The sequence below is a fragment of the Ranitomeya variabilis genome, chromosome 8 (genome assembly GCF_051348905.1).
Source record: "Ranitomeya variabilis isolate aRanVar5 chromosome 8, aRanVar5.hap1, whole genome shotgun sequence".
Taxonomy (NCBI): Eukaryota; Metazoa; Chordata; class Amphibia; order Anura; family Dendrobatidae; genus Ranitomeya; species Ranitomeya variabilis.
The window spans coordinates 8315667-8334436 of NC_135239.1; positions in this window are offsets into that span (position 1 = coordinate 8315667).

The following is an 18770-nucleotide window of genomic DNA, read 5'->3' on the forward strand; positions in this document are numbered from 1 at the left end:
GTCTCCACAGTACAGGACTGTGTGGAGTGCCTGTGTCTCCACAGTACAGGACTGTATAGAGTACCTATGTCTCCACAGTACAGGACTGTATGGAGTGCCTATGTCTCCACAGTACAGGACTGTATGGAGTGCCTATGTCTCCACAGTACAGGACTGTATGGAGTGCCTGTGTCTCCACAGTACAGGACTGTATGGAGTGCCTGTGTCTCCACAGTACAGGACTGTATAGAGTACCTATGTCTCCACAGTACAGGACTGTATGCAGTGCCTATGTCTCCACAGTACAGGACTGTATGGAGTGCCTATGTCTCCACAGTACAGGACTGTATGGAGTGCCTATGTCTCCACAGTACAGGACTGTATGGAGTGCCTATGTCTCCACAGTACAGAACTGTATGGAGTGCCTATGTCTCCACAGTACAGGACTGTATGGAGTGCCTATGTCTCCACAGTACAGGACTGTATGGAGTGCCTATGTCTCCACAGTACAGCACTGTATGGAGTGCCTATGTCTCCTCAGTACAGGACTGTATGGAGTGCCTATGTCTCCTCGGTACAGCACTGTATGGAGTGCCTATGTCTCCACATTGCAGCACTGTATGGAGTGCCTATGTCTCCACAGTACAGGACTGTATGCAGTGCCTATGTCTCCTCAGTACAGGACTGTATGGAGTGCCTATGTCTCCTCGGTACAGCACTGTATGGAGTGCCTATGTCTCCACAGTACAGGACTGTATGGAGTGCCTATGTCTCCACAGTACAGGACTGTATGCAGTGCCTATATCTCCTCAGTACAGGACTGTATGGAGTGCCTGTGTCTCCACAGTACAGGACTATATGGAGTGCCTATGTCTCCACAGTACAGGACTGTATGCAGTGCCTATGTCTCCTCAGTACAGGACTGTATGGAGTGCCTATGTCTCCACACTACAGGACTGTGTGGAGTGCCTATGTTTCCTTAGTACAGGACTGTATGGAGTGCCTATGTCTCCACAGTACAGGACTGTATGGAGAGCCTGTGTCTCCACAGTACAGGACTATATGGAGTGCCTATGTCTCCACAGTACAGGACTGTATGCAGTGCCTATGTCTCCTCAGTACAGGACTGTATGGAGTGCCTATGTCTCCACACTACAGGACTGTGTGGAGTGCCTATGTTTCCTTAGTACAGGACTGTATGGAGTGCCTATGTCTCCACAGTACAGGACTGTATGGAGAGCCTGTGTCTCCACAGTACAGGACTGTATGGAGTGTCTATGTCTCCACAGTACAGGACTGTATGGAGTGCCTGTGTCTCCACAGTACAGCACTGTATGGAGTGCCTATGTCTCCACAGTACAGGACTGTATGGAGTGCCTATTTCTCCACAGTACATACAAGGTCCTCTCTCAATCTGTCCTCTTAGGTGGACACTACCCGCATGACAGGCAACTCAAACCTTTTTACAGGTGTCCCTTCTCGTGGTGAGTCTGGGCTCTAATCTGCTGCTGTATCTTCGAGTGTAATTGTGGCCAGGAGACTTGGAATCTCCTGCCTGTCAGTTTCTGCTGTGGGGCATACAGTTCCCACCACAACCTCAGACTTCTGGCCTCCGGTTTCTGCGCTCTTTCCTCGGGGTGAGCTCACTCGCAGCTCCACTCCCAGTATCTCTCTCCTCCTTTGCTCCTTCTCCCCTCACTGTCTCCTACAGACTGCTTAACTCCTCCTCCAAGTCAGAACATATATAGGGAACCGATCCTTGTCGCTTCCAAGCATGGCATCACCTTCCCCGTGAGGAAGGCGATACCACTGTAACAACCGAACTCCGGGGACATTACATTCTCCCCTCTTAAATCCAGTATTCCCGGACTGGGAAAACATAAACAATAACAGGCCAGGACATGCAAAATTTTATAATGCATTACAACAGGCAAAATTACTTTCTTGAACATTGCATTACCATAATATAAGCAGGAAAATAGTTTTACCAAAAATAGAACTTTCTATGATATAAAATATCACTTATTCAATATTAAACTGTCTGAATTATAAAATACAATTCCCCTTACGGGTAAACTTTCTTTGGCAACATGAAATACTAAAACTTTTAGTAAAGTGCAACAAAGTCAACATCTTCTGGAACTGAGGTAGTGCAAACATGTAAAGGTGCAAACAGCATTCAAATGGCTCAACAAGTTGTGAGATCCCTGGATGTTACATTCTCCTTGCCGGGAGTTTAGTCTTATCCCAAGTAAGACAAAAAGCTGATCTGTTCCCACTATGGGGGTCTGAGTGCTCCTACAGCGCGTTTCCACTGTGACCTGCGTAGCCCTGGAACACACTGTAATTGGTTCTCTTGTGGTCGCAGGTGCAGAGGTTACCTTTCCAGGTAATGGAGCTGGATTGATTGTAGGTGGCTTAGGTGTTGCTGGGGGCTGCCATTCTGGATCACTTGTGGGTGACCTGGGTGCTGTCCCTTTTGGTGTACATTTGTGGACGTGCAGAGCATACCACTCCTTTTCACCCCAGTGTCGGGTGTAGGTGACACGGTCTCCTGGGTAGAGGTCCCTATCCGGATGTCCCTCTAGAAGGTGGGATTCTACTTCACGTCGGGTGACAAAGACTTGTGCTAGCACGCAAGGTGCATTAATGAACCCCCAGCCTGCCTTTATGTGGAAAGCCACCAATGTGCCTTGTCTCCATGGGCCCCATTCTTTATATTTGACCTTATGGGTCTGAGCCTTAGCTCGCAGGTTCCGCTCTTTTATGGCCCTGCACCGAAGGTCCCGCACTCTGTCCTCCTGCTTCCATTTGAGCATTTGCTGATGGACTCCTCCTTGCTAATGACCTCCAGATGCTCTCCCTCAGCCAGGTACCCCCCGGGGAACCCCATAAGATCGGTGCCGGAGTGCTCCCACCGGAACGTCACCCATTCCCCACTCATTTCCTGGGGCTTGTTCCTCGGCTGCAATGAGGCTGTTAAGGTGTCTATCATTCCTGAGGATCATTCCCAATCAAGGTGACTAGGTGGGGTGTCAGAGCGTCAAAAGGTCCTCTTAGGGTGTCCTCGGCTACCGGGGCAGGGTCGGTCTCCTTACCTCCCACCGCTGTGTCTCTGGTGCTGAACTCCTCCGTAGTGGGCTGGGATACTGGAAGCTTGATCCTCTGCTGCTCCCGTACCTTCTCTGCTGCGCTGAACCAGGACCGCCGGAGCTGACAGCATAGCTCCTCCACCTCGGCTCCAAGAACCTCCGGGTTCATTGCTGACAGCAGGTCATCTCTTCTCTCCCATTGGCTGGGGCAGCTTCATGCTCCCTCCCCATCCTCCGGGTGATCTCCGCTCGCCATCTTGCCGGCTGGGTTCTGGGCCGCACCTTCCTGCTGTTCCCAGGTTCTCTTCCGTGGGTGGTGCCTTCTTCTTTGCTTCCCTCCATCCCAGACCAGGCGGATCTCTCTAGTGGACGGACAGATCTCTCTGACATAGTAATATTGGTAAGGGGCGGTCAATACTTGCGTGCCGTTCCTCCAAGCTCCGCCCACGACAACATGCCTTACTCTTTCTGCACGCCACATGCTGCAGTAATAGCGGGAAATTAACAGTTCAATGGTTTCTCAATTAAGCACAGTCTCTTAGGCACACAAGACCCATTTTAATGGGTCGGTCCGTCCTGTTCGTGACGCCAAAATGGAGCACCCGGTAGGGCCTTGGGGTACTCGATACCGGACTGGTTCTAAAAGAGATGTGTCACAGTGGCAGTGACTTGGTCTGTAGCCCTGGGTGTCCAATAAAGAGGATAAATGGAAATGGGAATAAAGTCTAATGTAGTAGCGTTCGTGATGCCACCTGTGGTACTCGGCCAGGGATGGCCGACGCTGCTTAATGGGGTCCACTGGAGATTATGGTATTGCAGCTTAGATGGTATAGCTCCCCACAGGTGGAGCTTAGTCCCCAGGGCTTCTGGTGTAGTTGGAAGGGATGGTAGATGGTGAAGTGCAGGAAAGAATTGGAGGACACAAGGTTGCAGTCTTTACCTTTTACTGGTGAAGTTCAGGTACAGGTTACAGGTGATCTTTGGAATCCGGGCAGCCTGGAAGCAATTCGGAATCCCCCTAGCCAGATGGGGTTGGAAGCCTTCCTTACTACGCTATGTTCTCTGTCCCTTGCTGCCTGAGGCTTCATACAAGGTCCCCTCTCAATCTGTCCTCTTAGGTAGACACTACTCGCATGGCAGGCAACTCAAGCCTTTTTACAGGTGTCCCTTCTCGTGGTGACTCCAGGCTCTAATCTGCTGCTGTGCCTTCGGGTGTAATTGTGGCCAGGAGACTGGGAATCTCCTGCCTGCCGGTTTCTGCTGTGGGGCATACAGTTCCCCCCACAACCTCGGACTTCCGGCCTCCGGTTTCTGTGCTCTTTCCTGGGGGTGAGCTCACTCGCAGCTCCCCTCCCAGTGTCTCTCTCCTCCTTTGCTCCTTCTCCCCTCACTGTCTCCTACAGACTGCTTAACTCCTCCTCCAAGCCAGAACATATATAGGGAAGCTACCCTAAATCCGGGTCTAGAGCTCCCCTTTCTGGCCTGGAGTCTGAACAGTGTTGTATGTACGTGTTACCTGTTAAGGGGATCCTTGTCGCTTCCGGGCATGGCATCACCCTCCCCGTGAGGAAGGCAATACCACTGTAACTCCTGGGGTGTTACAGTGCCTATGTCTCCACAGTGCAGGGCTGTATGGAGTAACTATGTCTGCACAGTACAGGGCTGTATGGAGTGCCTATGTCTCCACAGTACAGCACTGTATGGAGTGCCTATGTCTGCACAGTTCAGGACTGTATGGAGTGCCTATGTCGCCACAGTGCAGGGCTGTAGGGAGTGCCTATATCTCTGTAACACCCCAGATAATCGCTTGTTACAGTGATGTTGCCGTCCTTTCGGGAAGGGTGATGTCATGCCTGGAGGCAAGAAGGATTTCCTTTAACAGGTAATACATCTACATGCAATACATTCTGAATCCAGGCCAGAAGGGGGAGCTCTGAACCCGGATTCAGGGGAGCTTCCCTAGATATATATTCTGGTCTGGAGGAGGAGTTAGTTAGATGGTCAAGGGAGACCAGGAGAGAAGGAAGTCTGTAGCAGACAGTGAATGAGCAGAGTTGAGGCCATGCAGCCACGTGTGTGCTGCAGCTCCAGGACAGAAGAAAATAAGAAGGGTTGCATTGATAGCAAATGTTCGAAGGGAGAAGCAAATGAGAACAAGGAGTTTGGAGGGGAACTGTGACCGGGCACCCTCTGAGCTGAAGCGCAGGAACCGGGCACCGGAAGCCCGAGGCTGTGTTGTACTTCACGTCCCACAGCAGAACCGGAAGGACAGAAGATTGTCCTGTCCCAGGAAAGGAGAGAGAGGACTTTGTAAGGGAGCCACAGGCAGCAAGGACCTCGCATAAGAGCGCGAGCAGGAAGGCTTACAAACCTCACCTTGGAGAGGGATCCGCCATTGCCTCCAAGCCGGCCGGACCACATCAACACCTGTTGCTGGTACCCTGGACTGAGACTACCTTCAGTAACCAGGTAAAGAGACTGCAACTCTGTGTCCTCTGTTTATTCCGGCACCACACCATCCTTGCCAATCACACCGGGAGCCCTGGGGACCCAGCTTCACCTGTGGGAAGCCATACTATCCCTGCGGCCATGACGTCACCCCAGTGGACTCCTTTAAGCAGTGTCGGTCATCCCTGACCGAATACCACAGGTGGCGTCACAAATGTTTATTACTTCACAAATCCCTTTAAAGACTTTCCCTTTTACATAGGTGCCCAGGGCCACGGACCAGGTCCGCCGCTGCCGTGACACATCCCTTTAAGCAGCTGCGGCAACACAAACATAATCTACGAGCACGCCCAAGATACTCGGCGAACAGCCGCGTATGTTTGGAAAACTCGAGTAATGAGCACACTCGCTCATCACTAGTGCCTATGTTTCTGTTGAACAGACCCTTATGGACTCCGCATTTCTCCGTACTCCTGTTTTGCCATGTGCATTGGACCTGATATTATACTTTAGACTAACTATTTAATTTCACCTCTCAGCTATCACTGGACTTAAATCTACTAGAAAAGGATCAAAAAGTGATGGATGAAAAGAATTCCCACATTCCCTGGAGCTCGCCTCCTTCAGCAGATCAATAGTCAGGCACATACATAGACAAAGTACAGAGAATGCGACTAATTGACCCATTGTCAAACCATAATCAGAATATCAAACATAATAAACAGCCGACATCGCCGTCGCCGGATGGAATTCATTTGTGCTTTAAAACACTGAATAATTGATTATTTCCATAATAACAACAAGGATGACTTTCATGCATGTAAATAAAATCCATAAATTCATGAAAATACATCAAACGCTATATATGTAGCAGTCTGGGAGACATGCAGGAGTGTTTCGCCACGTTTTATGTACACAGCTTCAAACATTCTGTGGAGAATTGTGCCTCGTATTCACGCAAAGGCAGAAGGGAAACAGTAAGGATCGACGAATCTGACATAAACCAACGTACGATGTGTATTCAGGCCTGGAGGAAGTGTAAAAAAGTGACACGATTAATACAATGTATCAGAGGAGCCCATGGGGCCCCGGACAGAATGAAACCACGACTTTCCTTTCATTTTCATGGTCGTGACTGTAGGCAGCACAAGCTGCAAGGAGAGGGCTATTTGGTGCCATAAATCAAGTGATATTGGAGTTTTAGCCCATCCCAATTTCTCCTTCCAGCAATCATCGCTTGGTTCTTCTTCTCCCCTTTATTGGCTTTATTGCTTCGTACATGATCAACTATCATAAATTTTCACTTTTTGCAGAGCTCAAGTCCATGGGATGAAAACGACAGAGCGTATGGAATGACAGAACCTACAGAGCACCATCCCTCGCGTCTCCTGGATCCAGTTTCGGGCACTACACCCTCTATCTACTGCCACCAGGGCCCCTGCAGCTTGGCATAGCCATCCAAGACACTTGTGTGATGTCACTCTATTGGGCCATATAGCTCTCCTTAGGCCACATACCTCCTGGGTGTTCAGGTTGTTGGCGTCCATGTTGCTAACATTGTCTGCATCAACTGTACAACATCATAATAAGCCCAACTCTGCTGTATTTCTAGCTCTCTCTTGGACGCTGTGACAAATCCAGCTCTGCTATATGGCTGGCCAGCTTAACCTTTTAATCAAGGACAAATGCAGCTTTGAAATATCACTGGGAACCCATGTCTTATCACTTTGCAATCTCTGCCATAACTTGGTTACAAACTCAGCTCTGCTATATGGCTGGAAAGCTTTGCTATACCGCTGCTCAGCTCAACCTTAGTGACAAACTCAGCTCAGATATATCACTGTGCGTGTGAACCCATCCTTATTACTGTGCCAGCGCTGCCTAGGTCTCGGTACAAACAAACAAATAAAGCTGCACTATGTAGCGCTATGGCATGCAAACATGAAACATGACATTCAAATTGCATTACTATTCTAGAAAATTAGAAAAAATATAAATGTGTACCCAGCAGCCACGATAAGGCGATTCTCGTTGCTGGGAACCTGCCTGTGAATCCTCTCTTGCATTGAAGCCTGCATTTATTATATGGGAAGGTGGGATCCTGCTGAGGCTGATGGGTGGAGGGCTCAGTCAGAAAGCCTAAATATACTAATATCAAAAGACCGACTGTCACTTCCATACCCAGCTCTGCTATACCACTCTTCATGGCATTCTGAGCTTGGACTCTGCTACAAACCCAGCTCTGCTATACCGCTGAGTTAAAGAGGGTGTCGGGGACTGATGTATTGATGGAGTTTCTGTAGGATTTGTCACTCGATATGGGTTAAGTAAGGGTCCAAAACTAGGCACCCGCACTGATCGATTGAATACTTCTCCAACAGTGGTCTGCTGGATCCGGATCCATTCTGCCCCTGAACCTCTTCTGCTACTTACCAGTTTCTTATTTCTCAGTCTCCCTGCTCCCTTGTGGATCACAGTCCTACTGCCCCAGTTGCCATCCTGTCACCGCAGCCCCAATTACTCCAACTGGACCACCCCACTGCACCAACATCCTCTGTCCATGCTGCCTAACAACTGCTCATCTGGATCAAGGGCTTTGAGGATCCACCTCACCAGGTGAGACATAGAGACATAACAAGTGGCTACGGTTTTAAAGAACCACATGGTGCCAGACCCCACAGAACTGTATACAGCAAGCCAATGGATTCAGAGGCTTCTTCTCTTCCGGCTGCATGTCAATGAGCAGGTCCTTCCAAGGCAATATCTTCTCATGTTCCCATACATTAGTAGCATTGTGCACTGATCAGACTTTCCTGATTTTCATCTTCAGTATTTTCCAATATTCACCAATTTATGTTACGTCTACGATCACCATTATAGAATTTCACTATTTGTCCAGTCCAAGTCCATGGAGCCAGCCATGCTCTTCGGTGCTAGGCCTCCATGCTGCTGGCCTTTCAGCCTGTCAAAATCCTTCCTCCTCACCCAGGTCTGTCGACAGCAGCAAGTTCACTCAGACCTTCCAACCAAATGTTATGCATCTGCCCCACGACTGAACTTCATTCCATTAACTTTCTGGAAATTATTCTTTTTATTAGGAATTATATTTCCAGAAATCCTTCATCCAGATCCGGCACATTAACCTGGTCACGTAGTAAAGAGCCCAAAGTCACAATCAAGTTATTTAACTCCCCGCCATTGGAAAACGAAAAGATGGCGGACTACGGTAAATGACATTCTCCGAACCGAGCCCCTGGCAATAATCAATGACCTGAATAATGTTAATATCCACAGACCGGAGTCTGTTCTGCGCGGTTCTTGGCCGGATGGATAATTTAAGGCCAACGTCTTTTATCAATTACAATGTATCAGCATGAAAATATAAACAGGAGTTAATTGTTTTTTCGTTCCATCACGAGCCAGGATTACAAGGCCTCGCGACTCTTCTCAGATGGAAAGAGCTACATTGTGTTTGAGTCCTGCTTTCCATTATAGTGCGCCCCCTCCTCGGTCCTGTAGACGTCACTGGGTTATTTCGGGTGAGCAATCCGGGGCTCTATGTAAAAGCAATGTGTCATTTCTAGGTTGATTAAAAGTGGTGAAAGAGACTGAAAAATAAGAGAAAAATGAAGAACGTGGTGACACGCGAGTGTCTGGATGTGAGTAATGGTGATAGGTGATTATTTAGTTAGGAGGTCATAGGTAGAGGGAGTTTAGAGCCTCATGACAAGATATTACGGAGGAGCCCGGGCCGCGTCTCAGCTCCTTTTCAATTAACACTCTTCTAAAAGTGTAAAATATACTGCATCCACCTCGGAAAGATGTGAACTGAACGTTTACTGCTTTAATCATTTGGGGGTTGTAATTCGTGGCGGTGACCCCTGGAAATCGACTGGTTAATTGCCTACAAGACAACAGAGAAGATGCTTGTTTAAAAGAAACTCTGGACCTTCCGAAAAAAAGTGTCTCTATGTTAGATAGAAAAGGCCTTGTTCCATGGGCTCTATTAGAGTACAGAGGAGGGTCCCTGCCCAAGACCCTGCAGCTACTGTTCTGGTGGACTCGGCCCGTCCATAGGTTACAAGGGCAGCGGGTCTTGGAGATTGCATGGAGGGCTGGCCTCAGGCTTAGCTTGCATGGCTGCCATTGCTTCCCGCAGGTTTGGGGTGTGTTCATTTCTGCCATTTTTCATGTTTTGTGGCTGTCTTTGAAGAAATGTTAGAAAAATGTTGCACTCACACATAAGAATAAGCCTCTTTGCTCCCCTTGGCAGAGGCGAACCATGCCCTTGTAATGGCGACTGTGCACACTCTATAGGTTAGGCTGGAGGGTCTTACATGCTCCTCTGTGGCCATATACTGGCCCGAGAGTGGTGCTTAGCACTGGCCCTGGGGCCGTCACCGCCGTTTGCGTCTGATCCTTACTGGCGGGAATGTCTCTTACTTTTATGCTTTCTATGATGCCTCATGGGGCAGGAGGACCCATTGTGAGCTGATTATATACTGACCCATGACCCAGCCATCTTATCAGCCACCCAGGGGGCAATAACCACAGCACGCCCCATGTCTCTGCAGTTTGGTGAAGAGGCTCCCTCCATTCTGCAGCCAGGAACCATGACTACACTAGGGGCCTATATGGTCAGATTTAGGTTTGGCGGGAAGGTCGCTTTCTGCGACATTGAATTTGAGGGTTCAGTTCAGGGGGCTAGAAAATAGCTTGTCCTCCTCTCCCAGAAATCAGCAGAATTTAAATACAGGGCTTCATCTGAGACACAGGACCCAAATGCTTGTGTTTGTCCAAGGAGAATATTGAGCATGCGATGTCCGCCTTCATAGAGATGATTGGGTGTAATGGAAACCGCCAAGTGAGTACACCCGTGTCAGACAACTTCATCTCATTTGATGACAAATTGTAGAAAGTGGAGGCGGGGCTTTGTCTGTGCAGGAAGTGGAGGCGGGGCTTTGTCTGTGCAGGAAGTGGAGGCGGGGCTTTGTCTGTGCAGGAAGTAGGGGGATGTCTGTACAGGAAGTAGGGTGGGGCTTTGTACAGGAAGCAGGGTGGGGCTTTGTACAGGAAGTAGGGTGGGGCTTTGTACAGGAAGCAGGGTGGGGCTTTGTACAGGAAGCAGGGTGGGGCTTTGTATGTACAGGAAGTAGGGTGGGGCTTTGTATGTACAGGAAGTAGGGTGGGGCTTTGTACAGGAAGTAGGGTGGGGCTTTGTACAGGAAGCAGGGTGGGGCTTTGTATGTACAGGAAGTAGGGTGGGGCTTTGTATGTACAGGAAGTAGGGTGGGGCTTTGTACAGGAAGCAGGGTGGGGCTTTGTATGTACAGGAAGTAGGGTGGGGCTTTGTATGTACAGGAAGTAGGGTGGGGCTTTGTACAGGAAGCAGGGTGGGGCTTTGTATGTACAGGAAGTAGGGTGGGGCTTGTTATGTACAGGAAGTAGGGCGGGTCTTTGTATGTACAGGAAGTAGGTTGGGGCTTTGTACAGAAAGTAGGGTGGGGCTTTTTATGTGCAGGAAGTAGGGTGGGGCTTTGTACAGGATGTAGGGCGAGGCTTTGTATGTACTGGAAGGGGGTGGGGCTTTGTCTGTACAGGAAGTAGGGAAGCACTTTGTATATACAGGAAGTGGGGCAGGGCTTTATTCTGTAGGGAGGAGCTGGAGCGCCCACCGCAGGCAGTTCACACCACCAGAACTCTTGGATCTTTTGGAATTGACCCATTGAGGTAAGAATTGTAAATTTTCCATAGAATAAATACCACTTTTCGGTCTATAATGGCTTGATATGAAGAGGACAGTAATGTCATCTTGCAGATGTGCTGCCTCGTATCTCAGCCGTCGGCGGTGTAAACCATCGCGGCAATTTACAGTAAGGATAATTGCGTGAGAAATCAGCGTGTTTGTTACCATTCACAGATGAAATTGGAAGCAAGAAGTTTACTCCAATTTTACTTTTCTGCAGACGTCACTCAAAACCCAAATTCATTCTGCTCTTAATGTGTGTAATTGACAGTAACGGGGGAAGGTAAATTCTCGGAGCGGATGATGTGGGCGCTGTATACACAGTGTATATATATACAGTATATATGTGTGCATAGATTACAGCACATACATGGAGCTAATGCTTAGAGGGATCCTTCAGGGCTAATTCATCTCTGCTCTATGATGTCAGAGCACTCGCTCGGCGATGTTTTTTCTTGCTTTTGTTGGCCATGGCTCATTACACGAAACATATACGGTCCATCACTGCTCGGCATTAATACGTCGTGTGCGGCTTTACAGGCACAACCACACTATCTCCTGAGAGCGGGGAGCGCTGGAGCTTTGTTTTCTAGAACATGTGCATGAAAAAAAGGCATTTCCCACAGTTTCTCTATTAATATTTTATTTCTGCTGGTGGCGGATTTCCATAGATGGCGGATATAACCGTACCCAGTGCGGTGGTCGCCCGCGCCTCCTGCCCCATGAATGCCATATAGATGGGACGCACCCGGGTAAGGGGAATCTCCTGGACCCCAATGCACGGTCAGTAACGGAGTCCTGGCCTATTTTGGAGATAGATTATCACGTATAATGCGCGGCGCGGTGCTGCAATCCCCCCTGCCCATTTCCTGACCATGCCGCCTCCACCTCTCATTGATGCCTCCTCCACACCTATTTCACACATCCTGAATTTGCACCTAGCCCCCACAGACGCCTCCCTTACCAGCATTCCTGAAGCTTTCAAGAGATTTTGTGGCACCTGGGAGATTTGCCATCTTCTCTGGTAGTTAATGAGATCGTGCCATTTTGCATGACCCCCTGCACTTTCCAAGTGTTATAGCTCTGGTTGTGGGTCCTTCGGGCCTCCTAAGCTCTCAGAGGCGAGGCGCGACTGCTACATTTACACCCAATGTAACTAGACTGGTCGCAACACTGGACTCTCCTATTCATGAAATGGTTTTTCTTATTTTTATTGGTCAGTGCACGTTATAGATTCAGACTGAAGGCAGCAAAACCACAAAGGGACATATATGGAAACATGTATACATGTAAAAACCATTCTCCTACCTGCATCTCACAAAGACATGGCGGTTTGTACCAAAAATATCATGTTTGCTTTCCTTAATAGCAGCTTTTTCTCAGCAATTAGACCTTCAAAGCCGCTCCTCGCAGTCTCCTCTGGACACTTGATGTTGAGATGTCTGCTACTTAAAGTCTGTGAATCATTTCTGAGGGCTGATATTACAGATGTTGTCAGTTTGTGGTTTACTGAAGCTGGTAACTTTGATTAACTTATCCTCTGCAGCAAAGGTCATTCTTGGTGTTTCTTTTCTTGGGGTGGTCTAAAGAGAAACAGTTTCATCATAGCTGTTGATGGTTTCCATGACTGCACTTGAGGATCCCTTACAATTTTCCGACTGACCTTCATGTCTTACAGTAATGATGGACTGTGGTTTATTTTCTCAGCTTCTTGCCATATTCTGTCTTAGCAAGATCTGGAATAGGCGCAGCCCTGTATGGACAGCGTGCCCATTCCAGTAAGATCAAGATACACCCCAAAATTTACATTGATATCCCCTTAGTTACATTGCCCATGTGTGCCAACTGTATAAGTATCTTAGCAGTCAAATATTCTATTCATGAACCAGGAGGCTCAGGATGAGCAGAACTATATGTATCCAGGTGGGAATACTGCAGCAAATATTACTGTGGGCTAGAAGACACCATTGTGGGGTCTGGGCAGAGGGACCCTCTGACTGCAGGGACAGGGGACACAACATAGAGGTGAATGAGAACATGATACAATGTGGGATGACATTATCTGCAATCTTTGGGGGTCCATCAACATCAAGGGGTCCCTGATTAGTCAGAGCTTGGCCCTGCTAACAAAGAGCTGCTCCTGTGATGGAGGACGAGTCCAGTCGGGTACAAGGAGGCCACTCATTAATTTCCGTCATTTATACCACACTGTACCTGTGGTTTTGGGGACTGTAACTTTCCCCGGTGTTAGCAGCTGATCGCTGTGGGCACTCGATATCGGGGATATTCCCATTTCTTACATTTATCCACAGGACCTGTCATCAATCAGACCCTCAGAGAACGGGATGGGAATTCCAGCCCCACTGACCGCGGCTCGTCAGAGCTCGATACTGGCCACTGATGCAGGAGCCATTGGTAGGAGCCTCGTTTGCTGCTCATTGGGGGAATGCAGCGCTCACCTGTCCAGGTATCTGGACTAATGCACTCCCAGAATGCAGCAAGCCCATGTGATAAAGATGGCGGCAACACAGGTGCAAAATACTGATGAGAAAACCACTCCCAACCGACCAACTCATGGAGGGTGACTGCTCAGTATATGACTGCACATAAGAGGCCTGTGTAGGGCGCAGGTCACACACAGGGAATGCACAGGTTCTGGCTTACGGCCTTTAGAGAGTGCTGGGCAGCCCCGATGATCTATGAGTATTGGCAGACACTGTCTGTACACTACCTGTGTGTGACCAGCGCCCGATACAAGCCTCCTATGTGCAATCTAACACTGGGAGTGGTTATTCTATAGCACGTGATCCATTCACAACCTTAAAAGAGTTTTTCCTAAAATTCCATGTCCCCCCTATCCCAACAGGATAACTCACTGATTTCTGGTCCGATTCCTAGACCAGGGCTCCAGAACTCCGAAAATAAATGGAGCGGATTTGCGGATTTTCTGCTCCATTCAGTGTAGTGAGATTGTGGTCGGACCCTCAATGATCAGCAAGTTATCCCCCATCCTGTGGATAGATGATGACATGAGATTTTGGGACAGTGAATGGAACTGTGTCCGCACATCTCCAACAGTTCCATAGATAATGAATGGAGAGGTGGAAGCACATATGCGCCTCTCAGTATATCTGGCAGTCTCATAGACAATGAATGAAGAAGTTTCTGCACACCTGTGACTCTTAGTATCTGTGGCAGGCCCGTAGACAGTGAGTGGAGCAGTGGCCGGCCGCACACCTGCTGCTCGCTACCTTCAGCATAGACAATGAATGAAGAGGTGAAAGCACATATGCGCCTCTCAGTATATCTGGCAGTCTCATAGACAATGAATGAAGAAGTTTCTGCACACCTGTGACTCTTAGTATCTGTGGCAGGCCCGTAGACAGTGAGTGGAGCAGTGGCCAGCCGCACACCTGCTGCTCACTACCTTCAGCATAGACAATGAATGAAGAGGTGGAAGCACATATGCGCCTCTCAGTATATCTGGCAGTCTCATAGACAATGAATGAAGAAGTCTCTGCACACCTGTGCCTCTTGGTATCTACGGCAGGCCCGTAGACAATGAATAGAGCAGTGGAGCATGCATTTACAAGCTCAGTCATTGGGATTGTGGTGAGTCCCAGCAATTGAATCCCCAGTGATCAGCAAGGTATCGCCTATCTTGTGCAAAATTGCACAACCCCTTTAATGGGTGAACACGTGTTTAATGTAATGTTATGCAGGTAATAGGACTACAACCCCCAGCAGTCCTCTACCAGCATATTAACAGTGTAAATCCATAGGCAAATGGAGGCATGTGGAGGACACACAGGGCTACCGCTGGTCTCTGCGCTTTGCACCATTTTCCCGCAGGTACGTAAAATCCTTAGTAATTTCTATATAAGTGGCGCTCAGCCGGCCCGGGGGGCCTAATAGATATTCCTATAAATACAGATTGTGCGCCCCCTGCGTCCCCAGACACAACGCCGATAACCCTCCACTCGCTGATGATGGCGCCGTGACGTTATATTTCAGGGAGAATTTCTGCCTCGATATTTGATGGTAATTTCCAGCCGTAGAATTAATGTTAATGACGGCCATAATTGTGATGTTGACTGTCGGCTGTTAGATCTGGAGTGAACTCTGCTCCTGTGCCCTTAACATTTAAAGGGGAGGGCGCGTTCATAAATTATGATTATGGCGTTATATATCTGTCATGTCCGTATGCTGATGATTCATGCGACATTCACACGTGTGATGGGAAAGAGCAGAAATCGTTTAATAGAAGCCGAGTTCTTCTTCCTCTCTAGGACTAATGGTGCTGAATGTTAAAAGGTGAAGATTCAGGGACCCAATGCAAAATCTGGAGCGGGTCACGCACCCTGAATGTTTTATAATACTGTTATCTGGGTTCCATGAGGCCCGAGGACCCAGGAGTGAGTGCTACCTGTGTAGCCCTGCATTGATATCTACCCTCAATCTCCTTTTGTGCACTGACCGCGCATATGTCCTTGCAGTTTTATTTTACTTTTCATGAACCAGGAGGGTCAGGATGAGCAGTAGTCCTACATATCGGTGTATAGTAAAAGTGAACGTATATTATCAGATAGCTTTATTAAAATTAGTAATTGCCATCAGTATGCAACGCTGCATATATACCTGCACTATAAGCGCTTAAAGGGGTTTTCTTCTTTGAAATAAAAATGGTTTAATTGCGTTCCTGTCGGAATTTTATATAATTTACTAACGTACTTGTATAAGCACAGATGCACCGCTGTCCCCTGATGTCCCCATTTAGCCGTCTAGACCCAGCAGTTCCGCTCTCAGCCGCGAACTTGACACCTAGGAACAGGAAATGCCCTCTCAGCCAATCACTGGTTGAGGCGTGTCACTGCTGAAATCGGTGATTGGCTGAGAGGTCATTTCCGGTGTTTCAGGAGGGACCAGGAAATAGAGACTGTGAGAAGAAGGAGATCCAGGAGGTGAGGAGGTAAGCGAGGGAGGACACGGGGTCGGCCTGGCCCTCAGAGAAGAGGATCCTCCTTTAGATTCAGGTTCAGACACAGAAATGGGCTCCAAGGGTCAAGTTGAAGGCAACCCCATTTGTGAGCTGTCTCTATAAGGTATGTGGGGGCAATTTATGGGGGGCTCCTAACATTGGCGATGCTCCCATAGCACAAGAAGACCCAGCGGCTGCTTGGCTGTAGTTATCTTTATTGAGAAGCCTGATGAAGGACCGGGTGTCCGAACCGTTGGGTGCAGAACTTACCTACGAAGCATATTCATGAATCCACCCATAAAAAGTGACATCTGCGTATTCGCCTCTTCTGCCAGTTCTGTTGGAGATCATGCAGGACATAATGGACGCCATCATCTTCACTCTGACCCAAGTGAAGGAAAAGCTAAAAATGCCCCGCTCATTCTGCTAATTCTAATTCTCGTCTCCATCCAATAAAAGTGTCATAACATTTATGAAAAAAAGATACAAAGTTCCAAGTTTACAAGCAGCGTCATGTTTATTGTGTTTTTCCTTTGTCTTTTCTGCTCGTCCTGATATAAAGGAGAAGAGTCCGTTTTCCTGGAGAATCACATAACGGAGGCGCAGGTTACTGTTCAGGGTCGTTAATCTTTGACCGGAGAATGATGAGATCTTGGGTGATGTAAATATGCTGCGTGCGGTTTATGGCCGCAGATCCCCCACTATTCTGGGCAGCTTCGTACGCTGACCCGTTAATGTTCTCCACGCTCGTCCTCTCGCATCTGCTAAACATAGCGCTATTTCCAAACGCCCTCGCGAGGATCACGGAGATGAACACCCGGCAGGAGGTAAATTTGTTTTCTGCACCTTGTAATAATAAGATCTCCGGCGCCGGCCCGCGTATATATTGTTGACCAAGTCGGTTTGTCTGCATGTTGAATGCCATAAAGGGACATTGCCTCCGATAACGGCCCCATATTTCCAAATACACATTATTTATAACCTCATTTGTTACTAAACTGTCATTATTTTACTCCAGAGCCTGAAAAACGCAGGATATTACACTATTAACAATGGAGGTGTCACCGGCAATGTGGAGTGCGATGCAATATTAAATAGAGGCGCGCAAGCCGCATGTAACTAATGGGGTTATATAACCGGATTACGGGGCCCCTGCACGTCTACGGAGGACAGAGCTCATGGAGGACGATGCAGTGGGACGGGACGAGGTGGACGTTTGGTAGTTTTATTTGGAAGGCATTTTATGTCCCCCTAAAAAAATAAAGATAAAAAAAGTAAAAAACTCCATGAATGTAATAATAATGAAGAAAGTAAAAAGCATGTGATCCTGTGTAAAAAGATACGTTTGTCATTCAGGAGCAAAAGAAAGCTGGGTAACAACATTCATGGAATTTGTATTAACCGCTGAGGATTTTTGCTTTTAACTTTATTAATTATTATTTTAAGGAAAAAAAAATTTTTTTGTATTTGTTTTTCATTTTTTTTAAACTCAATGTAAATTGTTTATCAGGCTGCAGTTGCAGTGAAAAGCCGAATATATATATGTGCCTGGCCTCTCAGAGCCATCGTCCCCGAACTGGGGCCATATTCCTGCACGTAAATGGTCGCTGCAGATTAAATAAACATTTATTAATTATTATTATATTTATTTGTAATATCCTGCATCCCGTATGCTGAATCCTCCAACATGGAACGCATTTACATGTCCATTTTTTTCACGTACCTGTGTTATTTTGTGTTATTTTGAGCTTTTCCAATGTCCGTGGTTTTTGCAGACCAAGTGTCCCTCGCCCCCCCAAAAAAATGGAGTCATGTTTGTGTTAGACCTGAGTCACCTATACAAGTCTATGGGTGAGTGTCCACGGTACGTAAACGCTGCGTGATTGACGCTGCAGCATCAAACACGCAGCGTCCAGATGTTCCAGCATAGTGGAGGGGATTTTATGAAATCCCGTCTCCACTATGCGTGGAAACCCGCACGCGGCAGCCCTGCGACTCCGGACATGCTGCGCGTCTTTTCAGATCGCAGCATGTCCGTACACCTTGCGGGGACGCAGCGTCCCCGCAAGGCATATCACAGGGCCCTATGGCGAGGGGTGCGATGATCCCGGATGTGTACTGTACACATCCGGCACCATCGCGTCCCAGAAAGGCGGCGGGGGCTTAGCGCCGAGCGGCGATACCGCCGGCCATCCTGAGCGTGGACACTCGCCCTATGGGTCCATGAAAACAATGGACGGTACATGGATGTCACCTGTGGAAGGAGCAGGAGCCAAGCCTCAAATGAATGTTCACTGTGCAAAAATATTTAAGAAGATATAAAGAATCGCAACATAAAATCCAACAGAAAATAAACGTCACAGAATATAAATATTTTTATTTGTTTCATTTTAGGAAAAAGTAAAAAAAATATTTATTGTTGATATTTTGTGCTGGAAAAATATTACCCAATTTATTGTAAAAACACCGATGACATTCTGGAGGCAGACGAGGCGCTGGAAGTGAGAGTCCAAATGCTTTTAAAATA